The sequence below is a fragment of the Taudactylus pleione genome, unplaced genomic scaffold (assembly GCF_031769625.1).
Source record: "Taudactylus pleione unplaced genomic scaffold, aTauple2 ptg000845l, whole genome shotgun sequence".
Taxonomy (NCBI): domain Eukaryota; kingdom Metazoa; phylum Chordata; class Amphibia; order Anura; family Myobatrachidae; genus Taudactylus; species Taudactylus pleione.
Window position 1 is genome coordinate 7,578,573 of NW_028285247.1, and position 18,853 is coordinate 7,597,425.

The following is an 18,853-nucleotide window of genomic DNA, read 5'->3' on the forward strand; positions in this document are numbered from 1 at the left end:
GTGTCATAAGTAAAGGGCAGCTGGCTTGTCCGTTAAAGGGTGCTGTAACCCCCAAAGTGCACTCCAAAAAAAAAATATTTTTTTTTTGTGTTTGTGAATTTTGTGCGCAGTAGCCGCACGTGCATCAACAAAGTAGCGCCAAGCGAGCGCCTGTGTCATAAGTAAAGGGCCGGCTGGCTCGTCTGTTAAAGGGTGGTGTAACCCCCAAAGTGCACACCAAACAAAATAAAAAATTATTTTCTGTGTTTGTGAATTGTGTGCACTGTGGCTGCACGTGCATCAACAAAGGAGCAGCGCCAAGCGTGCGCCTGTGTCATAAGTAAAGGGCCGGCTGGCTTGTCCGTTAAAGGGTGCTGTAACCCCCAAAGTGCACTCCAAAAAAAATAAAAAAATTTTTTGTGTGTTTGTGAATTGTGTGCGCAGTAGCCGCACGTGCATCAACAAATTAGTGCCAAGCGTGCACCTGTGTCATAAGTAATGGGCCGGCTGGCTCGTCTGTTAAAGGGTGGTGTAACCCCCAAAGTGCACACCGAATAAAAAAAAAAATATTTTCTGTGGTTGTGAATTGTGTGCACTGTGGCTGCACGTGCATCAACAAAGGAGCAGCGCCAAGCGTGCGTCTGTCTGTTAAAGGGTGGTGCAACCCCCAAAGTGCGCTCCAACAAAATAAAATAATCTTCTTTTTTTCTGTGTTTGTGTGCGAAATGTATGCACAGTAGCCACACCTACATCCTCAAAGCAGCAGCGCCAAGCGTGCGTCTGTCTGTTAAAGGGTGGTGTAACCCCCAAAGTGCACTCCAACAAAAATAAAACATTTAATTCTGTGTTTGTGAATTGTGTGCACTGTACGTGCATCAACAAAGGAGCAGCGCCAAGCGTGCGCCCGTGTCCCATAAGTCTGTTAAAGGGTGGTGTAACCCCCAAAGTGCGCTCCACAAAAAATAAACAATTCTTTTTTTTCTGTGTTTGTGTGCGAAATGTATGCGCAGTAGCCGCACGTGCATCAACACAGCAGCAGCGCCAAGCGTGCGCCTGTGTCATAAGTCAAGGGCTGATTTGGGCATCTGGTCCAGACTGAAGGATGTGCCAACAATTTCTGACATGTCTACTGTCACTGCATATGATACTGTCACCACTGACAGAATGGTGGAGGATTACATCGGTGACAGCATCCAACTAGGGATGTCAGACAGTCCATACCTGTACTGGCAGTTAAAAGAGGCAATTTGGATGCCTCTGTACAAACTGGCTCTATTTTACCTGAGTTGCCCCCCTCCAGTGTGTACTCCGAAAGAGTGTTTAGTGCAGCCGGGAACCTTGTCAGCGAAAGGCGTAGGAGGTTGCTTCCACAAAACGTGGAGAAGATGATGTTCATAAAAATTAATTATCAACTCTTCCAGGGAGACTAGCCTCCAGAACGTACAGAGGGACCTGTGGTGGTGGATTCCAGTGGGGACGAATTAATACTCTGTGAGGATGAGGATGTACACAACACTGAAGAAGGTGAAGAATCGGTGGATGAGGAGGATGAGGACGACATCTTGCCTCCGTAGAGCCAGTTTGTGCAGGGACAGATTAATTGCCAGCTTGTTTTGTGGGGGCCCAAACGAACCAATCAATTCAGCCACAGTCGTGTGGCAGACCCTGGCGCTGAAATGATTGGTTTGTTAAAGTGTGCATGTCCTGTTTATACAACATAAGGGTGGGTGGGAGGGCCCAAGGACAATTCCATCTTGCACCTCTTTTTTTTCTTTGCATTATGTACTGTTTGGGGCCTAGTTTTTCAAACTGCTATCCTGTCTGCCACTGCAGTGTCACTCCTAGATGGGCCACGTGTTTGTGCCACCCACTCATATCGCTTAGCATAGTCACCCAGCTATCTCGGTGCAACCTATTGGACATAAAAACACTATTGTGAGGTGTGAGGTGTTCAGAATAGACTGGAAATTAGTGGAAATTAAGGTTATTGAGGTTAATAATAGCATAGGAGTAGAAAAACCCACAAATTCTGTGATTTTAGCTGTTTTTATTCTTTTTCTCAAAAAAATACAGATCCAAAACACAAAACCCAGAACCCAAAACACGGAAGGGTGGTTTTGGCAAAACCAATCCAGATCAAAAACACGAAGAAAGATCCAGATCCAAAACCTAAACACAAAACACGAAAAGTGGCCGGTGCACACCCCTAGTCTCATTCCTGCCAGGTACAAATTGCACGTACGTTTTACTTTGAATAAGACCTACTGTGTTTACTCAGCAGCAGTGCTTACTGTATATCAAATGCAAATCACAAATGTATGGATTCTAGTTTCTAACATTATGATTCTACAATTAAATTAATTTAAACTTGAATACAGGTACAGTATAACTATTTCCTTGTTCTTTTACAACTTTGTTTTGAATACCTGCACTTCATCCTTACTGTGTTGCACTCCTGACAACCTTCTGGCTATTAAAATGTGGCTTGTGAGACCTTAAATTTGGACTGTCTGCTTCTCCAACTGGAAAGCCATTAGTCATATCCAGTAATATACTTGTAGTAGCACTAATGTCCAGCATTAAGCCATCAACAGCAGTGATGTCCACTAACAGATTCGAAGTTGTAGTAATGATGACAGTAGTAATACTATCTCAACGTTAATATTAATGGACCTGATTTTTACTTCCGGTCATTACTGAACTAACGCACATCTATAGTAATGCCTATATACTGTAAATTAGCAGTAATTGCGCCAGTAACATATGGAAGAATAATTTTCTGCTACTGTCCGTTTCTTCTGACCTGATTTGCAGCTGGTAGCACTGCCCATGCTACGCATACTGACCCACATCACTTAAGGTTTAGTGCCTGATTAGAATTGGTCACTGGCATTGGCCAATAAGAGACTGGTGTTGAGTATGTGATGGTGAGACCAGTGTGGTACATCAGAAGCATTGCGTAAGACCAGTAGGCGAGGGGAGCACAGCTGTCGAATCATCACTGGAGCCGCCATCCTCAGCAACTCCAAAGCTAAGTTGTGGCAATCTTCATGCTCTGGCTTGGTGCCTGAATCTACTGCGCATGCGCGGGTCTCTGGGAAAATGGCCCCTGCCCCTTATTCCTCTACTGCGTATGTGCAAGTCCCTTACATTCATGGCAATAACCAGGCATGATACACTTCATAGTGTCACGGATGTGATTGGCTGTGGATCTGGACTAGGTGTTGTAGCTGGAATGTGGTCTGTGAGGCTTGGATGGAAGCTCTTCTACATGCAGTGAAGAGATTAGAGAGAGACAGCTGGATAATGAAGAACTGTGTGAACAGCTATCTGGGGATACACAGACAAGAAAGTTCTAGATTTGCAGACGCTGGAGACTCAGGAACTGTGATGCACCGAATCAGATCAGGATTATGGAGCTGGTGGAGCTGGTAAGTCTCTGAGATAGAACCTATGAGGATGCTTTCACTGGGATTGAACTAGTTAATAAAACAACTGCCAATTTTGCAGACACTGGGCTGGATCCAGCTAATACAAGATCCGACAATTGTGCAGACACTGGGATGGAACCAGCTAATACAGGAACAGGCAATTGTTCAGACACTGGGATAGAATCTGCTAATACAGGAACCGGCAATTGTGCAGACACTTGGATGGAATCAGCTAATACAGGAACAGGCAGTTGTGCAAACACTGAGCATATATGACTACTCTCCCGGGAGTTGTGGGAGGCTCCCGATTTTTTGGGTAACTTTCCACACCCCCGAAAGAGTAGGCAGATCTCCTGCATCCCGCCTACTTCCTAGTGAATTGGGCTGGATGGGGAGATTTTCCAGTGAAATTTGCGGGTCCGTAAGGATGGGGCGAATCGCATCATTTAGCCCTGCCCCCTACTCATGGACCTGTGACTCGTGGGGTTTAAATGTAAAGGGGGCGGAGCCTAATGATGCAGATAATAATGACCCTGCCCTCAAACCTGAGAGAAGCAGCTCCTCTCCGGCAGCTCCCAGGAATGGATGTCACTAAAGTCGGTAAGTATGACATTGAAATTGCGACAGCGATACCGTATTTAATGCTGCAGTTTTCATTATGATGGTACCAGGGATACAGGTACTGATGCAGTGGATAATGGGATTGCACCAGCGATACAGGATTCGATGCTGCGGTTTTCACTGGAATGACACCAGCGACACATGAGCCAGAAAACGCTTAAGATAGATACTGTGCTGGAAGTCTGTTGGCAGAAATTAACTGTTGAAACACAGACAAGCTTGCAGCAATTATGAGACAACAAAGCACTGGCAGATTGGGTGTGTCCTACAAGCTCCCTTTATATCCCTGGCTGTCCAGGGATTGGCCGAGGTATCATTTGATTGCAGCCTGGCTTCTGATTGGTGTTTAGCTAATCACCTTATCCAGAATGTCATGGCTGCGCCCATCTCTGATTTTGGAGGGAACTCAGACGTGGAGTACACAGTGGACATGCAGAGAGAATGGCAAAGACAAAAGGACTGGAAACAGTACATCCACATGATCTCTGCAGTTCAGGCAAACTCTGCTATAGTCAAGAATCTGCAGATCTCACAGAGGCTCTCAGGTGCATAATCAGTTCAGAGGCTGTGGGTCAGATGTTCCCATCGCATAACAGTGTTGTGTGTCACGGACGTACAATTGATGGCACTGTGTACCTGTTGCTATTACAGTCCCTCTTCTGTTCTGCACAGTGCATTTTTGATTTTGTCAAATGGACTCTGTGACCTCTTTGCTCTAGGACAGTGATGGCTATGAGATTTGTTACCATACCTGATACATTAAGCACATGTTGGATTTCTATGACTAGTTTTAGTCCCTATTTTAAGTGGATAGTAACTATGCCAAGTTTTGTAACTGTAAGCACTTATTTTCCAATTCCATTAATTGTTATAGGGTCACATGTGGCTAATGTAGTGAACCACACTTCATTGCAGCTGAAATGCCTGGTAGCACCCTAATCAATATTTGTGACACTTATTGCTGACTCTTCATTGCTGTTGCACTTCTTATTCTGTATAGCATATCCATTCAATATATGAAGGGAATGGCTCTAGACTGCACAACAGCTGGAGGGCTGCTTATTGCCCACCCCTGCTCTATACTGCATCTAGGCCAGGTCCACTGTAGGTGGCGACCCTTTATGTAATTATTGATTGTTAATGTGCATTTGAGGTACACAGCTGTCCTGCCACATGTGGTTCTCCCCATTAATAGGGTTCTACTGTGCAAGGCTAGGCTTGGTCACTTATATATATTACAGGTATAGGTTTCTTAATTGCATTATTTGTTGACAGTGAACTCTGGAGTGTATCCTTATTGCAGACATTGGGCCCGATTCAGACCTGCTCGCTAGGCTGTATTCGCACGCAGCTGGCCAATTTTTACTATCTTTGTATAAGACGCAGTGCGCGTGCGTGAACCAGTCACTGTATTCGGGAAATGATCACACGTGGACTTTAGATGGCTCGCTAGATTGAGTGACAGGACGAGCCATTTGTGGGTGGTGACAGGGGGAGGTAGATGAAAATGGGGGTGTGGTGGTTCAAACGCAGGCTTGTCTGTGCGTTCTAATGGCATTTCAGTGGCGTGCATAATTTACACGCAGCGTCATAGTACATGTCACCTAGATGTGTTTCACACTGCAGCGATCGCAGTGCTTGCGGTAAGGTATGGTCAACCACAAGTGCTGCATACAGGTCCGATGGTACTCGATGTTACTGATTAATGAATACACTTCCTGGAGATGATGTGTTATACTAAGGGAAAGTGGGAGGCTTATGAGTGGCTAGGGGCGTCTTACATACAGCCTGTGATCATGCGCCAAGACATGTCTTACCGTGCGATCGCAGCTTTTGCATATATTAGCAGCTGACGGCTGCGTGTGAACGCATCTAGCGATCGGGTCTGATTTGAGCCCATTGTACCTTGCTGTGTTGCTTTTTTACTGTGTATTAGCTAAATCCTGTAGGGATATTGCTGTTAAATATTGTTGAAGAAACGTTTAATAGTGCACCACACCAGGGCTAGGGGTTATACTTTGTGCCCTAGGCCACATGTTAGTTGTAGAGCCAGTGTACTGTTTAGTGCATAATATATACTTTACACTTTACTGTACGGTGCTCTGGACGATTTGTGGTGTCCTTCAAATAAAGTTTACTAATAATAATAATAATAATAATAATAATAATAATAGTAACTGTAGTCATCTAGCAGTAGGGGGGTACACTGTTAAATATAGGCAGAGATTGGTCGGTGCGCCATATCAGGGTTGGGCTGGCCCAGAGGGGTACAGGAAAAATCCCTTCAGGGCCCTACTACCTCAGGGCCCACCACCTCCACTAGGAGTCTGATTTCAGGCTCTGCATATGTTATATTATACTGCATTCCAAGCATTATAATGCTTTCACTACAATACATTAGAGTTTTTTTTATAAATTATTTATCTTTGAATTACCAAGAAAAAGAAAAAGACCATACACTAATTAAGAAACCCCAAAGCAGTGCAAAATGTGTCATAAAATATATAGAGAAGCATTATTACCATAAATAGAAAGTATGGTCAAAACACCTACATAATAAATACAGGTAACATAAAGGAGAAGAAGAAAGCAGTCAGAGAAAGAAGGAGAGAGAGAAAAAAAGGGGGATCCAAGGCAACCTGGATTACAACTATGACCTGGAAAGTACTGAAACTCAGTCTGCAGTCAGGAGGAGGATCAGCAGCCTAGTACCAAGTAAGATGATAGAACATGCACTTATAGGGCGGCCATTGATCATGGGGTGGATAGGAGTGCTTGATAAGTGGGAGAGCTCTTAAATTCTATCCATTACATCCATGTTACAAGGAACTTAGAATATCTATCTGAAGCAGATAGAAAAATATCGTACTGGGGGACTCTTTTAACCTCACATACCCACATCTGCTCAGCACCTACCAGCAGTACTAATCATCACATTTTATAAATCTATTTCATTTAGCCGAGAGAAAAAAAAATCAGTATTAAAACATTTTTTTTAATGTTGCTTTCAGGCTGTGTCTAGTCTCAAGCCACAGAAGGTAAACTGGAGGCCCACATGTAGCTTTTATGGACTACCAATTGGGTGCCAGTTGTGTAGTGCGTGGAGGTCAGAGGAAGCTGTGACATTTTTGGCACAAATACCTATATACTAGGACCAATGGCAAACTGGTATTGTGAATTTTTTTTAACCATGTACATCAGTGTTTCCCCACTCCAGTCCTCAGGGACTCCTAGTGTATGTTTTACAGGGGCTGGGTACGGGATGCCGGCGCTCGGGATTCCGGTGGTCAAAATCCTGACAGCGGCATCCCTACAGGGTTAGTATACCGACACCAGTCGGTCGTATCCTAACCCTCCCCCTCTCCCTACCCCTAACCCTCCCTCCCTAGTGCCTAATCCTAACCTCCCCCTCCCCGCACCCTAAACCTAACCCACCCCCCTAATTCTTAACCCTGCCCCCAAACTCGTTACTTACCTTCGGGATACCGGCTTGGGATTCTGGCACCAGTATTCTAACCACCTCATCCCATGGGCCAGGATATTGACCAGATCCAGTTTCAGGTCTCCTTCATATCGCATTTAAAATAATTAGCCATTAATGAATACACATGTGCACCAACTGGGAGATCTGTAAAACATTCATTGTTATGGGTCCCTGAGGACAGGAGCTGGGAAACACTGACATATTACACATATTACCTACTGAAATTAAAAAAATAAATAAATAAATTTTGGGCAATGTAAATACTCTGCAAAAAAAAAAAAATCCTAAAAATACTGTGCCATTTATTAAGTTTGAAGTATACAGTCATTTGGATTTGTTGTATAATATATGCCTGTCTTGTCTACAGAGCTCTGCTGAGAGAACACATCAAGATTTCCCCTGGGTGTGTTTAGAAGGTACATAATTTTACTGTACTTTTGTCATTGAAATAATTGCAATATGTATAATCCAAATATGTTACTCAAATCTCATGGTGCCCTATTAAGGACATGTAGTAGACAACCATTGGAAATAGGATGGCAAGAGAAACCTCAAGAGACTCACCTTCACTCTCTGGTCAGACAAACCCCGACAGGCATGTTTTGGGAAAGTACTACATTACTTACAACTGGTATAAAAATATGGATATTTTAACTCTTTTACTCCGCTGTTAACTTCACAAATGTTGTGTTTATTCTTAAGCCATAAATCAATGGAAAATAACAAGTAGACTGAGAAGAAGTAATGTCTCAGTGGGGGAGAATCGAAGAGATAAATATTAAGACTGGGAAGCTTTTCCGGGGTTGCAGAAGTCAGAGTTGAATTATAGGACATTTTTGGTTAGATGATCTTGGCGATAGTCATGGTTCTTCTTCACAATGCAGAAGAAATGCGTATACACTTTACATAACAAGGATGGGCATGAGTCTATATTTATGGCATATGAATGAGTCCACATTTATCTTGATTAAAGCCATGAGAAGAGGGTTTGTTAAACAATTCCAACTACACTCCTTAGTGTCAGCAGGAAACAAACTGCTCCTAATGAGGGGAATAAGCTTCTGGGAAATGTCATTTCCATATTAGCCTTTGAGTCAATGCCTTGTACGCTTAGTTCTAGAACACATGACGCAGTCATCAGAAAGCCCATTTTATTTTTGTTAGGATCCCTCAGTGCAGAAATGTAATTTATGTGGCTATGTTAATTGTGTGTTAAAATTTTACCTGGAAACAATTCCCCAGATGCTCTACATTAAAGACCTTTTTTTGGGACCTTGAGGGAAATCAAAAAGGTTGGAATGTTGAAGTTAGATTGTTATGGTGAAAAGGGAGCATGATAGTAACCCCTTCCACCCCTTTCATATGTGGGTGAAAGGTGTTACTTATGTGAAAGAAAGGGAGTTGAAGAAAAGTACAGAGACACAATGATACTGTAACCTTAACAGCGCCTACTACATTATGTTAATAGCTCTCACAAACTCCCACAATACAGTACAGTAATAGCCACAACAGTCACTACATTGCACGTGTTTGGTGTTTGTTTTAGCAGCCAATATGAGTCAGACAGACTCTTATTGGCTACTGCACCCAGGGCTGGCACCGGGCTGGAGCTCACTCATCAGTTTTGTCTTCTGGCTCCCGCAGTGGGTGAAGGGAGAGAAGTTATGATGTCTCACCCATAGTGCTGAGCGGCCAGGGCAGGAGGAGCAGATGGTGGTGGGCTCAGGAGCGGGGTTTCGGGTAAGTATAATTATGTGTGTCTGTGTGTTTTATGTGTATGGGGCACTACTACTGGGGGCACTGCATAAGGGGCACTACTGGGGGCACTATATATGGGGCACTGTGTAAGGATCACTACTGGGGGCATTGTATAAGGGGCACTACTGGGGGAACTGTATAAGGGTCACTGCATAAGGGGCACTACTGGGGGCACTGCAGAAGGGGCACTACTGGGGGAACTGTATAAAGGGCACTACTGGAGGCACTGCATAATGGACACTACAACAGGGGGCATTGTATAAGTGCCACTACTACTGGGGGAAACTGCATAAGGGGCACTACTACCGGGGGCATTAAGGTGCATATGGAATGGAAAGGAATGTTCCCAGAGTGATGAGAATTGGTTGTGTGTCATGTTGACACGCCCCCATTTTTCAGTGGCAAGCCCTTGTTGCATTTGACCACACTCACTTTTTTGGCAAGCACACACAGTTGGAAAGGGGGGGTGTCATTTTTCATCTTTCCCAGGGTTTCAAGACCCTAGTTATGCCACTGAAGGAAGAACAGGATTAGGAACTAGCCATTTTAGTATTCCCCCAGGCCAGCAAAACAGCCCACAGCCTGGGGGCTGTTCCGCAACTCATCCCAATGATCTGGATGGTTCCTCCTACTGTTCCTTCCTTTCCTTCTCTTCCTGTTATTTACTTTACTTTTCCATACTGAGCGGCTCATTTACCAACGAGTTTTATCATACGCAACGAGTTTTAAAACTCTTTGCGTATGATAATGGTGCTCCAGCCAATTAGCTCCTAACTGTCATCTGTTTGAAAATGACAATTGGGAGCTGACTGGCTAGATCACCATTTATCATATGCAACGAGTTTTAAAACTTTTTGCATACAAAAAAACTCGTTGATAAATAGGCCCCTAAGCATCCTGTCCCAGACTGATAAACAAGGACCCGAATCACTGAGAGCGAGGGGCTGATCCCTCCTGTAAGCAGGAGTACCTATTAATGTCATGGCATGTCTGGTTGGCCAGACCAGGTCTCCAGACTCTCCTCCCCCTTGCCAGACAATTCTGGGCTGAGGGTGAGGTCATAAGTCAGTCTCAATAACTTGTGGTTCAAGTGTACTGCACACACTGCACCCATTGTGGATTTGTGCACGGAATGAGAAGAGACATTTCACTCACCAGAATGACTATACCCAACATAGATCTGAGCCAAGTGTAGAATAATAGCCATCGCCGACCATTCCAGCACTATAAGGCCCAGCTTCATAGATAGCAAGACAAAAAAACAAATGCTCTTCACAAAGACTATGATATTTGGTATACCTTTTCATATCTTTCTGCATTCATGTAAGGTAAATAGTAAAGAATAAATATATATTCATATATATATATATATATATATATATATATATATAGAAGAGCGGATAACCAATTTCCACTGAAGGTGTTGATTGATTTATATTATACCTCACTTCTAGGTGAAACAGAGGAGAGGTATGAAAAAAAGAGGTGAGTGAGGGTATCACCATGTGGATGGGCAAAAACATGATGACAGAAATCATACTATAATGCTCCTCCTCACTCTGGGTTTAATGAGCGGGGAAGGGCTCCATAACATGATTCTGCAGATAGATAGTGGACAAAGCTTGTAACAATGCAAATCACGCCATCGGCCCAGACTATGTCAGTGAACTACATTGTGACATGCCCCTCTTTGCTGGTAGGTAAGGCCCTGACAAGTGAATTGGAGCCCAGGTGGCCATACTGTAATCCGGGTCTCAACTATGGTTTTACTATTTTTTCTTTTTTTCTTTTTACATTTTGTTAGTAGAGCTTTATCAGCTATCTATTGGCCAATTGTCCACAACAGAAAAGGACTAAACAAGACTTTACTGGATGAGAATCACCTTCAGGAACTTGATGCAAAACCCTATCCCCCACTCCTAAAACCTTAAAGTTTTTTATAGAACTACACATTTTCTTTCCAAGTGGAGATTTAACCTTCTTTTGGAAATGTATACAAAATCCATTCTTAGCAAGACGCCATTTATGGTTTACAAAATGTCAGTTACAGTATATGTGCAAGCAAGCTGATTACAATTGTTTCTCTGCTAAGTTTTAATGCAATCATGCATAGTTGCTGGATTTATTTATACAGCTGTGTAAATGTGGGTTCTATCAATCATTGCATCTGTCCTCGTAACCAGCTGAAGAGATTCATTGCTAAGTAAGTGAATGCAGTATGACAGATTAGTACATAAATGTTACCACAGTGAATTGACAGTAAATTGACCACCAATTATAAAAACTCAGTACATTTGTCAAATTGTGGTATTGCTGATTTGTAAGGGCAGTTTCAGATTGGACCATTGGGTATTCAGTCAAACACCTAGTAGGAGGTCCGCTTTGCTTGAGAAAGCTGGTCTGTTAGCAGCACACATACGGTATGAGTCTTAGGGGTAAATTTATTAAAGTGAGAGTTTTTAGAAGTAAGTTTTACAACAGATGTTGCCCATAGCAACCAATCAAATTCTACTTAACATTTAACTAACACCTTCTAGAAGATAATAGCTTGAATCTGATTGGTTGCTATGGGCAACATCTCTTCTAAAACTCACTTCTAAAAACTCTCACTTTAGTAAATTTACCCCTAAGTTATATGTCTGTGTTTTTACACTCATATACTTAGCACACATTATATAGCCTGGACTGCTGACAATTATACTCGTAGTCCCTCTATTACTGCTGTCTATAAAATACAAATCTTGATAATCACCTATGAACATACTTGCCTACCCCCTCGCAATGGCCAGGAGGCTCCCGAAAATCGTGTGGCGCTCCAAGCTGCTGGAAAAGAGGGCAAGACTTCTGTATCCGCCACTAGACACCCGCCAGCCACTTGCAAACCCTCGCAGCCATCCACTTACACAGTACAAAGTGGGCGGCCAGAGGGGCGATGATGAAATTCACATCATTGTAGCCCCGCTGCCCCTCTATACAATGCCTGTGATCTCAGCACTGTATAGAGGGGACAATGCCTCCTTCATACAGCCCACCTATGTGGCCACTACACCTCCTCTAGGCCAACCTGGCTGTCCTCTTCCGGAGGGGGAGGAAAAGTAATTAGAGGGGGCCCTGCGCACTGGATCAGACTAAAGTGTTTGGGGTGTGCTGCAGATAATTGATAGGTCGCCCTGACCTTGAACAGATGAAACAAATTGGTAACACTGCCCTCTACCCCTTACTGTAAGGTGGTCTAATAATGGTTGAGTACAGGATGTGAGTAATTAAGCACACTTTAATCAATTTGTGGGTAAAAAAAGTGTATCAAAACAGAGGGCCTGATTCAGAGCCGCTCGTAAGCGGCCACTCGTTCGCTGTGAGCGATGTTCGCACAATTGCGCATGCGTATGGGTCATAATGCGCATGCGTAAACCAGTCATTGCGGTCGGAAATCGAGCGCTCGCAAAACAGCGAGGGGTTGCTAATTTGATTGACAGAATGTACCGTTTGTGGGTGGTAACAGGGGAAGGTGCTTGAAAATGGGGGAGTGGAGATCCGAACGCAGGCGTGCCTAATGGTAAAAAGGGCGTTTCATGGGAGTGCATAATTAGTAAAGGAGCGTCATCGACCATGTCACTTGGTTGTCTTTTAGCCTGAACTGCTCGCAGTGATTGCGGTAGGATAAACCTACCACAAGCACTGCGAGCAGTTCAGATGCCTTTCGATGTACCCGATTAATCTAATAAATACCGGAGATGACATGTGAAGCGAACGGCAAAGGGGCATCTTTACAAAATAGCGAGCACATTTTTCGTTCGCTCGCTCAGACATAGAGGTGTCAACAAACCGCAAAGAGTGAGCGCTCAATTTAAATAGCCGGCCCCTTTTTAGGAACGACCGTCCGCAAATAGCGTCCGGCTCTGAATCAGGCCCAGAGTTACAGCAAACTTGTGTTCTCATGCAAACATGTCTACACAGTATGTTGTAGTGGCCTGATCATTTTACTTTAAAGTATTCCTCAAAGCAACCTCGTGTATGATTTACACTCAATTGCTAACATGCAGAAAAGTAGACAAATATGCCTATGAAACAGTTATTTTTATCTTTATAAATGCAATAACAGATACATTACAAAGTGTAAAAGATAGAAAGTAGAACACCAATGTTTCTCTATGGGACAGATTCAATTAGCTGTGGGGTTTTCCCCGCGGCTAACTGCCGCATCGGACAAATTCAGTTGCCGGGGATTCCTTGCGCGGGAGTCCCCGAGACCCCGCACGCGAGTCCCTGCAGTGGGACTTTACCTCGCAGCTCCTGGAGGTGCGATGTAAAATCCACATTCAAACAACCAAATCGGACTCGCGAGCGAGTCCCTATTTCACAGTGCGGGGAAAAGGCTATTTAATTGAATAGCTTTTCCCAGCGCCGCTGGGATTTTGGACGGCAATTAGTCTCGGGGACAACCCCGTAGCTAAGTAAATCTGCCCCTATGATTGCCACATTGCATACAAATTACTACATGATTTGGGCCATTTTAAAGGGTAATCATCACATGGTCAATTCATCTACAGCAACAGCAGCAATGGTAGATATATAAAGTTCTGCTCCTTCTAATGGTGGAAAGTGCATTGCTAACGGAATATGTACTGTACTTATGATTTTGTGCCAAATGCAAAAATAAGAGTTTGTGTTGCAGAACATGACATTTTAACTCACATCGAGTCCACTTAAAGGCTTGGTGACTGCTCATTTAGGGGGTTTACTAGCTTAGTGGTAAGCAGAGCAAAACTACCTCATCTTTACATGTCCTCTAAAGATGTTAGTGATTTGGGTTCTTTCTATCTGTACCATCCAGGCACATTTCAAATGGTAACATTATTTTAATTTGCTACCCTAGCGTATTAAGAGAGGAGGGGGCCCATGTGTATTCCCCTTCCGGAAACCACTCCTGCATGCATTACTGATCCAAGTTGCTTTCTAGAACGCAATATCGGATCATCTGCAATACCATTGGCCACAGTGGCGTAACTTCATCCCAGGTGCCTGGAGGCAAGATAAATGTTGGTGCACCCCCCACCCCCCACATTAAAATTGACCACCCCCTAGCACCTATGCCAGCCACAGATGCTGCTGCCCCCCTATCCAGTTCCCTTTATACAGTTCCCCCAGCAGTGGTCCCTCTATGCAGTGCCCTCAGTAGAGGTCCCCCTATGCAGTGCCTGCGTATTTAGTGCCACCCAGTAATGGTCCCCCTATGCAGTACCTCCAGTAGTGGCCCCCGTATGCAGTGCCCCCAGTAGTAAGGGCCCCGGTTGTAATGCCCTTGTAGTGCCCCCAGTAGTAATGCTCCCTGCAGTGCCCCCTTAGTAATGCCCCTTGAAGTGCCCCCAATAGTAAGGCCCCTGTAGTGCCCCCATATGATGCCCCCAGTACCCCCACATGATGCCCCTAGTAGTAAGGCCCATGTAGTAAGCCCCCTATAATGCCTCCTGTAGTGCCCCCAGTTGTAAGCCCCCTGTAGTGCCACTAGTAAGCCCCCTGTAGTGCCTCCAGTAGTAAGCCCACTGTAGTGAGCCCCCCCCCCGCGCGCACACATACAAAAACAACAACAATACTTACCTTAAACCCTGCTCCAGTGCTGCTGGCGCCCGCTCCTCGGAACTATGGGAGTGACGTCATGACGTGACTCCCATAGTGCACTGTGAAACCCGGAAGACGGTGCTCAGGAGTGAGCTCCATCCCCGGCGCCCACTCCTTGGAACTATGGGAGTGACATCATGACGTCACTCCCATAGTTCACTGCAGGACCCGGAAGACAGAGCTCAGGAGTGAGCTCCGTCCTCCGGCTGCCCCTGGCGCCGGGGGGAGGGAGGAAAGAAGGAGCTGGCACCCGCTGGTAACACACTCAGTGGGCGCCTGGCAAATTAAGTGTGCAGGGGGTGCGACTGCACCCCCTGGATCCTCCGTAGTTACGCCACTGGAGGTGGAGCTCCGATCAGCGGCGCTCCTTCTCCATGCAGTGCCCGGTGACAATGGAGCCAGGTGCCCACTTCAAGGCTGGTTCCCGGCGGCAAATTACTCCATTGTCTCCGGGAGTACTGCCACTGATTGGCCAGCCAAGTGACCCACTGTACTGAGATGCCCACCTCTAAGCAAGCTTATACTGTCTCAGAATGAGCATCACACCAAGACACCAGGTCCTCTCCTACGAATTTGCAGAGCCTCAATAGGACAGGCCCCAAAAATGGTCCCAACAGTCCTGCATTTTTCTAGCCACCCCGTTAACTCCCCCAAACATTGACTACCTCACTCACTTTTCGTATAAATCATTGCTGTGTCCACTGTTTCAAACGCATCACGGTGCGTGCATGATGCAAGTGCAGTAGCCAAAAATCGATCCACTGCGTCCACCATAAACATTGTATACAACTCTGATTCAGGCCTTAAATGTGAATCGAGGCATGCACAGTGTGGCATATAGTGTAATGTGAATCGAGGCATGCACAGTGTGGCATATAGTGTAATGTGAATCGAGGCATACACAGTGTGGCATATAATATAATGTAAATTGGTGGCATATAATGTAATATAAATTGGTGCCATGCACAGTGTGGCGTATAATGTGAAATGGGGCATTTCCAGTGTGCGTATAATGTGAACTAGAGGCATACAATGTGGCAGGGTTAAAAACATAATCTAGATGAGTATCGGTAAGTATTCTAAGGCTAACCCCTACCCTAACCCGCCCCTCCCGCAGCCTAACCCTAACCCAGCCCTCCCGCAGCCTAACCCCAACACTGCCCTCCCGTAGCCTAACCCTAAAACTGCCCTCCCATAGCATAACCCTAACACTCCCCTCCCGGAGCCGAACCCTAACCCAACCCTCCCGCAGCCTAACCCTAATCATCCCCTCCTGCAGCCTAACCCCAACACTCCCCTCCGGCAGCCTAACCCACCTATCCCACAGCCTAACCCTAACCCACCCCTCCCGCAGCCTAACCCCAACACTGCCCTCCAGCAGCCTAACCCTAAAACTGCCCTCCCATAGCCTAACCCTAACACTTCCTTCCCGGAGCCTAACCCTAACCCAACCCTCCCGCAGTCTAACCCTAATCATCCCCTCCTGCAGCCTAACCCTAACACTCCCCTCCGGCAGCCTAACCCACCTCTCCCACAGCCTAACCCTAACACTCCCCTCCCGCAGCCTAACCCACCCCTCCCGCAGACTAACCCTAATCATCCCCTCCCACAGCCTAACCCTAACACTGCCCTCCAGCAGCCTAACCCTAACAGTCACCTCCCGCAGCCTTACACTAATCATCCCCTCCCACAGCCTAACCCTAATACTTCCCTCCTGCAGCCTAAGCCTAACACTCCCCTCCCACAGCCTTACCCTAACACTCCCTCCTGAAGCCTAACCCACCCCTCCCGCAGCCAAACCCTATTCATCCCCTCCCACAGCCTAACCCTAACATTCCCCTCCCACAGCCTAACCCTAAACATCCCCTCCTGCAGCTTAACCATAAACATCCCCTCCTGCAGCCTAACACTAACACTCCGCTCCCGCAGCCTAACCCTAACCCACCCCTCCCGCAGCCTAACCCTAACACTCTCCTCCTGCAGCCGAACCCTAACACTCCCCTCCAACAGCCTAACCTTAACACTTACTATTTGAAGATACAGTATATGCATTTGGACCTGTTGGGATTCTGCAGTCTAACCTTAACACTCCCCTCCCGCAGCCTAACCCTAACCATCCCCTCCTGCAGCCTAACCCTAACCATCCCCTCCCACAGCCTAACCCTAACACTACCCTCCCGCAGCCTAACACTAACACTCCCCTCCCACAGCCTAACCCTAACCATCCCCTCCCGCAGCCTAACCCTAACACTCCCCTCCCGCAGCCTAACCCTAACACTCCCCTCCCGCAGCCTAACCCTAACACTCCCCTCCCGCAGCCTAACCCTAACCATCCCCTCCCGCAGCCTAACCCTAACCATCCCCTCCCGCAGCCTAACCCTAACACTCCCCTCCCGCAGCCTAACCCTAACCATCCCCTCTCGCACCCTAACCCTAACACTCCCCTCCCGCAGCCTAACCCTAACCATCCCCTCCTGCAGCCTAACCCTAACACTCCCCTCCCGCAGCCTAACCCTAACCATCCCCTCTCGCAGCCTAACCCTAACACTCCCCTCCTGCAGCCTAACCCTAACACTCCCCTCCTGCAGCCTAACCCTAACACTTCTCTCCCACAGCCTAACCCTAACCAACCCCTCCCGCAGCCTAACCCTAACACTCCCCTCCCGCAGCCTAACCCTAACCATCCCCTCTCGCAGCCTAACCCTAACACTCCCCTCCAGCAGCCTAACCCTAACACTCCCCTCCTGCAGCCTAACCCTAACCCACCTCTCCCGCAGACTAACCCTAACACTTCCCTCTCACAGCCTAACCCTAATACTTACCATTTGAAGATATCTACATTTTTACCTGTTGGGATTCTGCAGTGTAACCTTAACACTCCCCTCCCGCAGCCTAAACCTAACCATCCCCTCCCGCAGCCTAACCCTAACCATACCCTCCCACAGCCTAACCCTAACACTCCCCTCCCACAGTCTAACCCTAACATTCCCCTCCCGTAACCTAACCTTAAAACTCCCCTCCCACAGCCTAACCCTAACACTTACCATTTGACGATATCTGCATTTGGACCTTTTGGGATTCTGCAGTCTAACCTTAACACTCACCTCCCGCAGCCTAACCCTAACCCAGCCCTCCCGCAGCCTAACCCCAACACTGCCCTCCCGTAGCCTAACCCTAAAACTGCCCTCCCATAGCATAACCCTAACACTCCCCTCCCGGAGCCGAACCCTAACCCAACCCTCCCGCAGCCTAACCCTAATCATCCCCTCCTGCAGCCTAACCCCAACACTCCCCTCCGGCAGCCTAACCCACCTATCCCACAGCCTAACCCTAACCCACCCCTCCCGCAGCCTAACCCCAACACTGCCCTCCAGCAGCCTAACCCTAAAACTGCCCTCCCATAGCCTAACCCTAACACTTCCTTCCCGGAGCCTAACCCTAACCCAACCCTCCCGCAGTCTAACCCTAATCATCCCCTCCTGCAGCCTAACCCTAACACTCCCCTCCGGCAGCCTAACCCACCTCTCCCACAGCCTAACCCTAACACTCCCCTCCCGCAGCCTAACCCACCCCTCCCGCAGACTAACCCTAATCATCCCCTCCCACAGCCTAACCCTAACACTGCCCTCCAGCAGCCTAACCCTAACAGTCACCTCCCGCAGCCTTACACTAATCATCCCCTCCCACAGCCTAACCCTAATACTTCCCTCCTGCAGCCTAAGCCTAACACTCCCCTCCCACAGCCTTACCCTAACACTCCCTCCTGAAGCCTAACCCACCCCTCCCGCAGCCAAACCCTATTCATCCCCTCCCACAGCCTAACCCTAACATTCCCCTCCCACAGCCTAACCCTAAACATCCCCTCCTGCAGCTTAACCATAAACATCCCCTCCTGCAGCCTAACACTAACACTCCGCTCCCGCAGCCTAACCCTAACCCACCCCTCCTGCAGCCTAACCCT